Consider the following 13,532-nt stretch of genomic DNA (forward strand, 5'->3'; position numbering starts at 1 on the left):
TTATTTTATATTTTAATAATATCTAAACTTTTTTGAAATAAACTTACCTACCTCCTGAGTTGACTGATTAATTACAACCATTTTGATGGTTTTAAAGAAAGGTGGAATATAAATCATGCTCCTCAAAAGAGGAAGGGAACGAACATTCCTTCATAGAAGTACAAAAATAAAGTACTATCTGAATTTTCATAGTAGATAGATACTTAGTTATAAACTGACCCCTTCGAGAGAGAGAGAGAGATTTGAATGGAGGGGAAATAAACATGACATAAATAATAATGGTAGAAATAAAAAATTGTTTCTGCTGGGTTACTTTTTTTATTTTTTGGTTACCTGGGGAGTAAAATTTTTGATACTTTTTTTTAATATTTATATGCATGAATCCTCTATGGGGATTTATTGTTCTTCTATTCATATCCATATATATTGAAATGCTTATGAAATTGCCCTGCCTTGTAATCTTTTAACATCTATATTAAATCAATTCAATTGATTTATCAAGTACATTTAAAAAATCTGGCCCATTCTTCTATTTTTGAACCCCCTCATAGTGATGTGGCATATTATACACCCCAAATATTATTAAAATACTTCTTATCACCTTGAATCTACATTTGATCCCCAATATTATTCTGTATGCTCCTGAAACATTTCATCTAATAATATCTTATTCTGTATTTATCTCGATAATGATTTATTCGTAAGTTTAGAAATTTTTAATCGAGGTTTAGTGAATTCAATATAATGTTTTGCTTAAAAGTTATTCCTTTTTTTTCCTTTGTTTTTCTTCTTTTTTTTTTACTGTAAGGATTGAGAACGAAAAACCTTTTTATCCACTCCCAACTTTGACAGTCAAAAGGGAAACATTTTTTTAGCCTTCTGTATTTTTTTTTATGCCAAATGTTAATTAATATTAAAAGAATAGCTATTAACTATTTTATACATGAATAAAAATACAAATTTTATCTAATTCCTTTTTTGAAGTTAATAGTCATACGTAGAGTCAGTTGCTTTAAATCATACAAGAATCAACGAATGAAAATTAATAGAAATACCTGAAAGGCAAATACGTCGAATCTCTGATTATTTCAAAAAGCGAGCATACAATGGTGGTTACACGACTGTAATATTTCAGCAATTTTATGTATAATACACACAACCTCATCAAAACTGATCTTTATTTAATTTGATTCGTAAAATTCGTATAAAGGAATACATATCTTAAATAAATTTTTATCCCAAATCTAAATTTAATATTTTTTACTACAAGAATAGGAAGTTATATCTTGTTGACACGTCAAACTTATTTTGTAAAGATTATAATTAAATAAAGATTCAGTTTTTTGCAATTTCTTTTAATTTTTACAATTTTTTTTAGCCTTTTTACGAGTGCAAAAGGGATGTAATTATGAGTATCGTTTAACTATTTATTATGTGATTAAATACAATTTATTTTTGGGGTATTTACACTAACTACGTTATAAAAAAATGTTCGCCAACAGAGGTTGAAAAAGCATTATGGTCATTTCAATCCAAAGCTACCACGACAGTTAACCCTATATCTCATAATTGTTTTTATTATTATTATTACTGAATCACTCTACTTATGATTGAAAGTACTAAAAGTTTGAGATCAATTGTTCACTAAAAGTTCAAATAAATCAAATATATTTCCTCAAAAAAAGGAGCAAAAATTTGACTAAACTCTCATTTAATACAATTAGTTTTTAAAGTTATTAATTAACACATATTAATTGCAAAAATCTACATTTTTTTTTAATGAAATTACTTACAAACTTCAACTATAGCTTGTAGTCATTACCAACGTATGAACAATTTTTTACATGCAGCAGATATTCGAGGTGTGTTCACCCAGAATGTGACTTTTCAAATTTCGCAGGCAACGTATATTTGATATGCTAGATCTTTTTATTTTTTTATGTCGTCGCATGAGCTGTCGAAAGACGTCAATGATGATCCTGATTTACTCGAAAAGGTCATCAATGGTGAAAAATCATGGATATATAGTTTTGAATCAAAACCAAAGGCATATCCTCCCAATGCAAGAGCCTAGAACGTAGAGCAAAAATCACCAAACACGCAAAATGCCTCTAACCATTTTTACTCTCGTAAACTAACTAAATATATTATATAGCTTTAAGCAATAAATATATGTTCGTATTCGAATGGACTAACATAAAAAAATTAGAAAATCTAGCATACCAAGTTGCCCACAAATTTGAAACGTAACCTTATTTTTTGATCTCACCTTGTATAGGTATACAATATACATGTTGAGTAATAATATACTTTGATTAATCGCAAAATGTATTAATTATAAATGGAAACAAACTTTTCATGTTTAATGGTCGTTGGCTTTTTGGTAAATGTCTTAAAGTCAATTAAAAATATTATTAAAAGATTAAAAAATTAAAAACCCTCGAAATCATATAGAGCATTTATTGAGCACTGAATTTTATGGGCATTTTAGGGAAGAAGAATTTGCTTTATTGGATTTTGAATGAAAAAAAAACAACCAATTATCCAGTTTAAGCTAATGATTTTACATTACTTTGAATTTTAATAAACGATCAACAAACAAATGAATCAATTCCTATTTATCCTTCCCGACAACCCTGATAAACGTAAAAGGATTTTTACTTCTCAAATGTATAGGGAAGAAAGTGTTATAAGCTATTTTGCATTAACAAAACAAAATTTAAAATCGATATTGTAATAACGTCACATAAAAAAATTTAGCCTCACATCTTCAAAATTTAGACCTCTCAAGCCCTTTGAAATTTGCCAATTTTAGAAGGAAAAACGTCATTTTTCAAATTTTAAATGGCTGTTTGAGATGTCTGAAAGATCCAGAGGCAAAAGATATTAAATGTCATCTTTAAAATGTCCTATGATGTTTTGGACCTAGAAATGCGAAAATATTTAATAACTGTAGTCAAATTAAATAGTCCGAGGGGTTTAGGCCAACTAAATACTCAAAATAACTCTTTTAACCAATATTTGTCTCTACATCAAAGACAATTTTCTTTTGAACTTTATTTTTTGACTTTCTTACCCTGATAAATAGTTGATTAGATAAAGTTTTTTTACACATTTTACCTCCAATTATTTTTTAGATTAAGTATTAAAGGTGTTTTGTATTAAATTCGAATATTTCCTTACTTATTATAATTTTGGATACGTAATTTTACTATGATTAAAAACTATTCTATACGGAGAAAGTCATTGAGATCTACAAAGATTAGATAACTTTTTTTCATGAGGTTTTGTTATTTATTAGTAGCTTGATCAAGTATTACAAATAATTAAAATCAGTTATATTAATGAATTTTTACTTATTTGAACAATCAATTGAAAATAGTTGTTATAACATTATTACACAATCAAAAACAAAGGAACATTGGGATCCTCAAAAAAAAAAAAAAAAAAAAAAAAACCTTGTGAAGGAGATGAAAAAATTCAAAAAAAAATAATGATACGCTTAATGACCATATATATTTAAACTTTGTTATTTGAGCATTTAAAACCAGTCTTGTTTTAATACAAGCATTTTCCCTATACCGTAAGAGCTTTGTTTCTTATGTTGCAATCTATTTTCACATAATTTTTGTGAAAACGATGAAGATGTCACAGGACACCAAGAAGAAGAAAGTGCATCGGTCTACTGTGGGCAAGGCCATCCGAAAAGCTGGAGGAACGTAACTTATAAGAATTGAGCTACAACTCCTACCCCGACGTCAAAAAGAACTCCGCCTTCAACAACTCTTGAATCATCTGAAGCACAACAGCTACAAGCCAATGAACAAGTCCAATAAGGCCACATATGTATTTCAGTTGGACGGGACTCTGGTCTATCCTGCTAATATTGTACAAGGTGGACGGGTAGCAACATGAACTTCTAGTCCAAGAAACTTTGGCCCCCTCAGATCCCAGATCTGAATCCACTAAATTACTCCATTTGGTGGCAAATTGAGAAGAAGGCCTACAAAGCCCACCACCCGAATATTGATACCCTGAAGACCTCTGTTTACAATCAGTAGAGGATCATGAAAAAGACTACGTTGCCAATGTGTGCAAGAGGTTCCGGAGGCTGTCATTGTGGCTGATAATGGCCAGATTCATAATTAATGTGCATTGTTATAGTAAAAAATATTATAAAATAAAATTTTGTATGTACAACATCATTCTGATTCTAAGTATCTTAATAACTACTTAGAGGCAGATCTCAGTACTTTTTCTAGAGCCGGTATATATTATGTCTTCAGCATGACCTTATTTTAGGCTTATTACCCCAAGTGTAACGTCAGTTTAACTCTCTATAATAAGCAGATAAGACAATAAATTTATTAAACTCATAAAAAAAGTATATCAAACGTCCATGTTTAACATATGTCAAATCCAACTTTAAAAAAATTTGTGCATTCCTTATATATCCATATACAAATGAACCTTGAACGGCAAAAGAATGATGGTCATGTACCCTCCCGTTTCCCCTAAGTCTAATTAGTAGTCATTAAGCAAATTTCTTTATAGACAGCCAACCAACACAGAATAAATAATAGTTATGGAAAGTCTGAGAGCCATAGATTTAATTTTTTTTTTAAATACCCTCATCTCACAGAGATATATACATATATAGTCACGTCACATATTTAAAATAAAAAGACAATTTTTTGGCTTGCAATCCGACCTGAAATGCTTGTTTTTTGATATATTAGCCTTTTGGATCTACCAAGAGGCTGAGAAGAATTCATTTGCTTGAAAGAGTAGGAACGTTCCTTGCATAAAAGATGGTTAATTTTCGTACTTAACAGTTTTAAATCATTTCAGTATTATTATTATTTGTTGTTTTTTATTCTTTAGACTCATAAATCTTTTTATTATACGTAGGTACATGGTATTTAAGGAAAGAAAAGGTATGAGACGAATATTATCTTTTTGAAGCAAAGCAATAAATAAGCTAAGCAGTGAGAAGGAAAAAAACAACATTGAAATAAGAATACATAAAAACAAGACTTATCTCCTAGTTTGTAATTAATGCTGCTGATGCTGCCTTGCTCTCGTACCTGGGTGTATGACATTATTATTATTTTTATTATTATTGTCAAGGTAAAAGAATAAACAATACAAGATTTCAAAATGAATTATGTTTGAAGGTGTAATGAGAAGATAAAAAAAAAGAGTTTATATAATTTAAATCCACTGAATTTGGTTAACTTTGAGTTTTTTTTTTTTTTTTTAAATAAGAAGTATCCCATAGGCCCTTGGTTCCAAACCAAGATCCCTCAGAGAGTTTGGAGCTCGAACGAGACTAATCAAATCCCTTCCTTACAAACTGAGACTCTTCAGAGCCCTTGGTTCACAAACGAGAATCATTAGAGCCCTTGGCTTACAACCAAGACTCCTCAGAGCCTTGGGATCCCAACCGAGACTCCTCAGAGCCCTTGGGCTCTGCAGCAGCGTCAGGTGGTGTATTGGATCCATGTCTCCCTAAAAGTAATTTTTATTTTATAGAGTAGGGATCCTGAACCCCTTTTTCAGTGATGAACAACTAATAAAGAATATATTTTTCTGTCAAGTATCTCCTAACTAGTGCAAAGTATTTCTATTACTGTTCCTATATTAAACTTTGCAGCTGCTAATAAAAGGCTCTTTTCCTCATCTGTTGGGAAAAGAAAATGTATATCAAAATAACTTAAGGTATTTCAAAAAATAGTAATAATATAGTTTTAATTAACGTTTTTTCAAAATGGCGAGTATCCCCTGGAGTGCCTCCAATTATAAGAAGGGGTAAGTGTACTCTCATTTGAGAATTATTGGTATAGGGTATCAAATTGAGGGTGGGGGGAAATCATTTAATTAATTTTAAAATGGTAATTTCTTATTTTTTAAAAAGGTCTTATATAGAAATGTATTTTATGAACAAAAGACCATCTATTTTGAGAAAGAGTCATGAAAATGATGGAAAGTAAAAACAATTTTGTTTTTATTTTAAAAAAAAAAAACAGAACCACGTTGTCTAATGAAATATACAAAGGCCGTTTGAGAAAAACAAATTCAAAGGGTGCCAAATCAAAAGAAAATCTGAAAAAATACAAGTTCCGAAATATTCATAACTCAATTACAAATAACTTATTTGTAACCCTTTGTCCATCCCTGCAATATACTTTCTTAATTCATCTACATTTCTAATACTACAATAAGAAAAAAATTATATTTGTATTTAATAAATCATTATCGATGAGTTAGAGGCACATATCCATGGGTAGTGTTGAATTAATCCTTATTGATTTGGTCCATTCCAATTATAGACTATCGGTCCTTCGGGCTGTCACTAATAGAACTTATTAAAAGAAAAGTTGAGTGACGTCATCAAGGACTGAACTATATAAGTTTTTAGGTTAGATATGCAGGACTGAACTTTTGATTGATTTTCATTGTTGTTTTAAACTACATGCAAAAAATAGAAGCATATTTAAATTACTTAATTAGTCTTGCTTGGTCTTTTTTTAATTTCTTAGCTGGCTCTATTTATGCTAATAGAAGTATGTAAGAATACTCAATCTACGAGTTCTTTCCGAATGTACTAGGGTGCAGACAAATATGTGATCCCATATTCCACAAGATATTTTAGAATCTTGGTCTAAAAACTAAATATTTTCTGATATATTTACTTTTTGTCGAGACAATATTCGATTTATCCCTTTACAGTAGATGTTTAGATATACTAATTGGTGAAAGGGAGTTTTGTGTCTGTAGTGGCCAGTATTAGATACCCAGTCTGTGCAGTCGGTCTCGATTCCCTTTTCAACTAAGCTAAAAAAGAAGTGATTACAAAAAGACCTCACCTTCAATTTTTCCCCAAATTACTGATCAATATTTTTTGATGTCTAAGGGGGTTGAGGGACAAAATTAATCAGTTCAAAACATTGCAATCTTCATGAATTTACCATTTTAATTAAACTCACATGAATGACTGTGAAACAGATAGATTCAAATTTAATATCTGAAGTACATTGTATAAAAAACCTATAAAATATTTTGACATTTTTATTAACATATTATGGTATTTATCTTTGCATATATACAACATACTTTTCTTGAAAACTAAGCATATTTACCAGCCCCCTACTTATGACCAAATCATGAAAACGTTTTGTTTCTCTAATCTCATTTCTATATTTCATAAAATATACTTTACTTCTTCCTCCGATCATATCCTAAACATATTTTTGATTTAAAAATAATTAAAGATAAATAAGAATCAAAATTTATAAATATTTTCGTGTTAAATTTTTCTAATTTCTCTATATTCTCCTACTTCAATGAACAACAATGATCGATCCACACATCTTTTTTTTAATTCAAAATATTTTCATACATCTGTACTCAAATTGTGAAGTTCAAAAGTATTTACAAAGAGGAACTCTGTTCCTAAAGTGATTTTGTGCAAAGGTTTCAAATAAAAATGTATATTGCAAATAGTGTATTCTCATTATTGACCTTGGTCTCAACCCTTCAAACTTTTTTATCTCTCTAATTATTAAAAAAAAAAAGAAGATCAATACGAGAATTTAGGTATATCATTCTTGACGCACATTTTCTTAAGCCCCACCAAAGCTGCTTTTTGTATTTGGCAATCTGAATAGTTTAATTATATATTTTTCAAGGCTCTTATCATTTTTCTTTAATTCTTAAGCAGAGGACATAAAAGTATAAAGTAATAACGTTTTCTCATAAAATAAAGAGAGTAACAATGAGGGTTTACTCCTCGGGTGTAAGTCCTTTTTTGGCTCGAAGTAGAATTAAGGATCGGCATCGGAGTAGTTCCAGCCTTTATATCCATGCTATTGCCGGAGTTGGATGTGTGTTTACTTCCATTCTTTCGGAGCTGCTTGTTGGTGATATAATCAAACATCAAGCCAGCTCACCTACTTTCCTGCCAAACATTCTTTTTATTGTCAGAATGGTCACTTTCATTTTCGGTTTCTTTTGTTTTTAGATACCAGCAGGACCTTTTCTATGAATCGCTGATGTTATCCCTACTAAACAAATTGCCAGTCTATTGTATATAACAAATATATATTAGAGAAGAATTTGCTGAACAATTTTATTTAAAAAATCTTAAAACCATACAACTTCATCATAAAATTCACTGAATAAGAGTTCCTATTGATTGCGTTTACCCTTAACCCCCATAACACTTGCTTTGTTTACATGAATATTACTCGTAATTCAAGGGTTGACTACAATTGTATAAAGCAGGTTCATATTCTCCTCATCCTATCTACAATATATGTACATAGTGTACCCATGTATCTAAAATATCATTTCAAAAAGTAATCACTCTACATATTTAGAATAGATATACGACTCATTCAATTTGAGAAGTCATAATAACTAATAAGTCTTATTGAGAAGACAAGAATATATGAAAAGAAAAAGCGTCTAATGGCACATTTCCTGAGAATATTGTAAAATATATTATACATATGTATATTCTTTTCGGTTCATCAATTTTCTTATATTTTCAGCTAGCTTAGGTAAGCATCCCACAAAGATGAAGTGAAGAGGGTAGAAGAGATTCACCTTCTTCTGTCTTTAAAATAATTATTAGTTATTACCGTTCTATCTATTTATATACTTATACAATCTTAAAAAATGAATGATCAATCAAAAAAAGCAAGAAGAAAAAAAAGTTAACATGAATATGTATGTTTACATCTCCCTAGTACATATATATAAACCTATTTTGTGAGGGCCTATTATTTAATAAGAATTAGATTTTAATTTCATATCATCAATTAAAAAAACAAGAAGGAAGAAAGTATTAATTAATGTCTTGGGGATAAGATACAACATTTTTATTTTTATTCTTGAGAAAGGAAAGGAATGTCCAAAAAGCTCGACTATTTCTGCTTCACGACAAGGTTTTGAAAATGTATCTAAGTTGAGTAGAGGTTAAATGATTTGAAGCCTAAATTCATCTACTTATACAAATATACCAGGGACGGTTTTTTGGTGGAGATGCACTGGAGACAAGTGCCCCAGGTCCCATTCTTGATAGATTTGTTTCAAACTTAAACAATCATACAAAAGAAAGAAAATATGATCATAAAAATAGAAAATAGATGGATCCTTTTAAAAAAAGGTCACATTAAGAATGAGAATAAATATTATTGTCATAAAAAAAAAAAAAAAAATTTATTAAAAGATATACACAATTTATTATAAAAAGCCCATTGGAAGGATTGGGCTTTTAAAATTTTCTTTTAATAATTATGCTAAAAAAAGTTATTACTATAATTTTTAATTCAAAAACCATACTAAAAATATTATTTTTTAAATCTTATTTAAAAATTTATGCTAAAAAGAAGTCATTACTAAAAAAATTAATTTTTTTAAATATAATAAAAAAGTGATTACAAAAAAAAAAAAATTTTAATTATGCAAAAAAAAAAATTTTAAATTATACAAAAAAATTAATTTTTAAAAATCTTATTTAAAAGGGTCACTTGAATAAAGGTCCCATATTTTCTTTTCTAAAAAATTGAGAATATTTTTTCAAACAATATTATTATTATTAAAGCCCTACTCCCGCTAACCCCCTAATGCATAAATTTGAATGTATGCTTCCTTTTTTAAATATTGAGTATAGATAGGGGTGTAACAGATACAAAAAAATATTTGGTCGACAAGAAACACAATTATTTCACTATTTTTCCTTTTTTCTATTATATTCCTTACCTCATTTTTGATGGACTGGGACATTAAATATCTATGTACATACATGATAAAAGAACCACTATTTGTGTAGAAAAATCCAAAAAGGAAGTAAATAAATTATGAGACCAGTATATTTTTTGATGGACCGAATTAGTTCAGTCCAACCAAAAGCTGGATCTGGACCGATTTCATAGAAAATTCGGTCTAGATCGGTCCAAATGCAAACCTGGGTATGGACCAATTTCATAGAAATATTTGGTTTGGATCGGTCTAAAGGAAAAATTCAAGCTCGTCCCCCCTCCCTCCCAAAAAAAAAAAAAAAAATCGCTCTAGACAGATTTTATAAATAAATTGTTTATAACAATTGTATTATCAAATACAATGACGTCATAAGATGTTTTAACCGAGATAGCTCGGATGAATTTTAATCCCGTCGTATCTTGTGGAATATAAACTTCTGAATTCAATTATCTCTTGAGATGGATGATCAAGTTAGAAGTATATTCCTTCGATTCCCTTAAAAGTCTCCTTAATAATAAAATAAATATACAAACTAATGTGCTAGGAAACGGACTCTTATTACTTATAACTCAACTGATTTGCTTGAATAAATAAATATTATATCCATACAATATTTGTTCTAGATAATATCGTGTATTTTTGAGATTTAAAAAAAAAAATGAATGACAGTTGATTTAGAAAAAAGATAGAAATTTAGCCTTTCATAATATATTAGACCAAATAAAATTGGTCCATAGGGTAAGACTGAAGAAAATTGGTCCATAAAGTTAGACTGAAGAAAATTGGTCCACGGCCTGAGATCGTGATCTGGACCAAAAAATCGGTCCCAATCAGTCTAGAAAATATTACAAAAGAACGAACCGAAAAAAAGTCGTTTCTGTACCGAGTCTCAACACTAGAAATTACCCTTCCTTTGCCCTGGATTTCTGAGTCATTTTACCAGCGAGGCGATTAGGTTCAATCTGTTTATATAATAGGCTGGGGAAAAAGTAATTTCGTATTTCCAACACTTTTTTTTAAACTTGATATCGTCTGTTTGTTCTTGGTCACATTGGCTCATACGATACAGTATTGTAAAAGTGTGAGTATATACTACAAATGTTTTTCAAGACAGTATTGTACTTGTCCGGTTCAGTCGTTAATTATCGTGCGTCGAATATGGATGTCTTAGAGTAAGAAATTCGCTATATTTACTTTTTTACTATCTGAAAGGGAAAAACACGGGAAAAGCGACTAAGAAAGTTTGTGATAATTACGGGGTCAAAACTTCTTGCACAACAATGGTTCGAGCGATTTCGTTCAGTTGTGGTGGAGATGAATGATGCGCCAGACACAGGTAGGCCTGTCGTCGAAAATATCTATATCATCATGGAAAATGATACTGAAGCAGGAGCTGAACATCGACCATAAAACCGGTTTAAACCATTTGCAAAGGCTGGATACAAAAAAACCTCGAATAGGAGAGGAATCTTTTTTATCGAGACAATACCTGGTACATGCATCTTCCATAACGCGCCAGAAGCTCTGATAGCCAAGGTAGGAAGTTCTTATGCAGTCCGGACCAGACACCAAATTACTACCACCTGTTTCGCTCAATGCCTAACGCGCTTCGGGATACAAATTTGGATTCAATAGAGCCTATCAAAAACAGTGGTCCCAGTTTTTTGCCAATTGCGAATAGAGCTTTTACGAGAAGGACATTATGAAGTTGGATTGTCGTTGGCAACAAGTTATCGAAAGGAACAGGGCGTACTCGGATGATTTTAACACTCCTTTTAATGCATTTAAATAAAGCAAAAAACGTGAAATTACTTTTTCCCCAGCCAAATTTATAAAATACGAACGAACATTAATGTTCGTTTTTTATACTCATATAGTACATAGATACTAGGGTTTCTCTTCTGGGATTGGGGAGATCTCGAATTTTCGTGACTTCTGAGTGCTTTGCCATGGAGGGGTTCTTGCATTGACATAGTTTAAATAGATTTATGCTGTCGTACAATGGGCATCCACCAAGAATGACTTAAAATAAACGAATGTCAATAACTATTTCAAATAACTTCACCTATACATGTAGGAAAAATTAGCTAACCGACTTTAAAAAAAACATTTAAATAATTTATAATTATATTTTAAATATTTTAAAAAGTTATGCCCCGGGTGAGGCTCGAACTCACGGCCTTCAGATTATGAGACTGACGCGCTGCCTACTGCGCTACCGAGGCTTGGTATCACATTTACGTTGTCGTTTGTTTTAGAATTTTGTGTATAGAAAATAAAAAAATAATATGTTCTCCGATTTCAGACCAAATCTGGATATTAAAAATTTAACTTTCCCTCAATCGATCTTCAGTATTTAATGTAGTCTCATCATTCCTTCAGGTGCTGTTTCTTCAAAACTAAAGAAGAAACAGTAACCGAAAAATAAATAAAAATTATACACAAGTCAACAAAATTTTACTTTATCCGAAATCTCTTTAATTTCATACTCAGTTCCATTAATACTTAAAGTGCTGATCAACAATCAGTAATTACTTTTATCGAATCAAATCTAGTTTTTGAGAATATTCAATTTGAATTTTAAAGTATTTTTACTCCAAATATAGATGTGAGACAAATTTTTTAATAAGAACAAAATCAGTGACCTACATGAAAAATTAATTGCATAAATGTGCTTACATTTCATGTGAAATTATCAAATTCTGTGCAAATAAAGCGTAAAGGTTGTTAAGGGTTTTGTATTAAAAAGAATACTGCCTCAGAGTTTTAATTGTTTTAACGCTCAATTTTATAGGTAAATATAACCAAGGTTTTATTTACAACAAATTATTTAGGGCTTAAAGGTCTAGTCCAAATACATTACTGACTTGTTTTCAATTTTATTAAGGAAATAAACAATGTATGGTTGATAAAATAACATATTGCAACTCCATTCTTCAAGTATTTATATTTGAATATATGTAATTATTTCCATTATTTAACTAAACAAATAACTAATTATCACAGGGTTGTAGAAATTTACACTGTTAACCTCAAGAAATGTCTGCTTTAGACAGAAAAAAAAATTGAAAACTATATTGCAGCTGTACAAAACCGTCTAGAACAATATGTTTTTTTTTAAAATGAAACCCTAATTATTTACGCTTCAAATAACTTTCATTGGCGTAAAAATAACTAAAAACGGATGGGTTATTCCTCTTTAATAAGAACCTAAAAATACTAGGGCTCTTAACCTTCAAATTCCAATTTCTCAAAATTGGATGACTGTACATAATATATCAGCATATTTTTATAATTAGCATAAAAGCGTACAAGAAATATGGTAGATTATTGTTGTTGTTTTTTCATACTCAAAAGTTGATTTAAACCTTTAAAATGAGTAAATATACTCAAAAAATTCAAATAGGAATTTTTTCTAAAAACAAAATTTGATACGATTAAAATTAATTATAGTTTCGGGATTAGCTCTTCAAGTATTACTTGAACTGAATATGAAATTTAAAGTGTTTTTGTTTTATTTACATATCCATAATCTTAAAAGTCTTAAATTTAAAAACAAGAAAAGGACTTTTTTATTGCATTACCCTCTAATTTTTAGTGTTTATATTCTGAAATAAGTGGGTGCACTCTATAAGTTTGCCTACAAATAGGTGAGGAAGAAGGAAATTCAAATATCACTCCCAAAGATAAGGATCACGACTTTTTCGTGAGGTTTGTACAATTAGCACCTTGGCAGATCATGAAAGTAGATAGAAGGTATCATT

General features: G+C 29.8%; 1 protein-coding gene and 1 non-coding gene across 5 annotated transcripts in view; one reads left to right on the top strand and one right to left on the bottom strand.

Moving 5' to 3' along the window:
* The window catches only part of LOC121114021 (uncharacterized), a 133,299-nt gene that overhangs the window by 17,069 nt on the left and 102,698 nt on the right, over positions 1–13,532 (top strand). For all 4 annotated transcript variants that reach the window (XM_071887086.1, XM_071887089.1, XM_071887087.1 and 1 more), the window contains exon 2: positions 4,912–4,937. The gene's annotated coding sequence lies outside the window, so the exon portion shown is untranslated. The remainder of the gene's footprint in view (positions 1–4,911; positions 4,938–13,532) is intronic.
* On the bottom strand, positions 11,921–11,993 carry TRNAM-CAU (transfer RNA methionine (anticodon CAU)). The gene has a single exon. It is a non-coding gene; the product is annotated as a tRNA-Met (tRNA).

This window comes from Lepeophtheirus salmonis, chromosome 3, assembly GCF_016086655.4.
Source record: "Lepeophtheirus salmonis chromosome 3, UVic_Lsal_1.4, whole genome shotgun sequence".
NCBI classification, from domain to species: domain Eukaryota; kingdom Metazoa; phylum Arthropoda; class Copepoda; order Siphonostomatoida; family Caligidae; genus Lepeophtheirus; species Lepeophtheirus salmonis.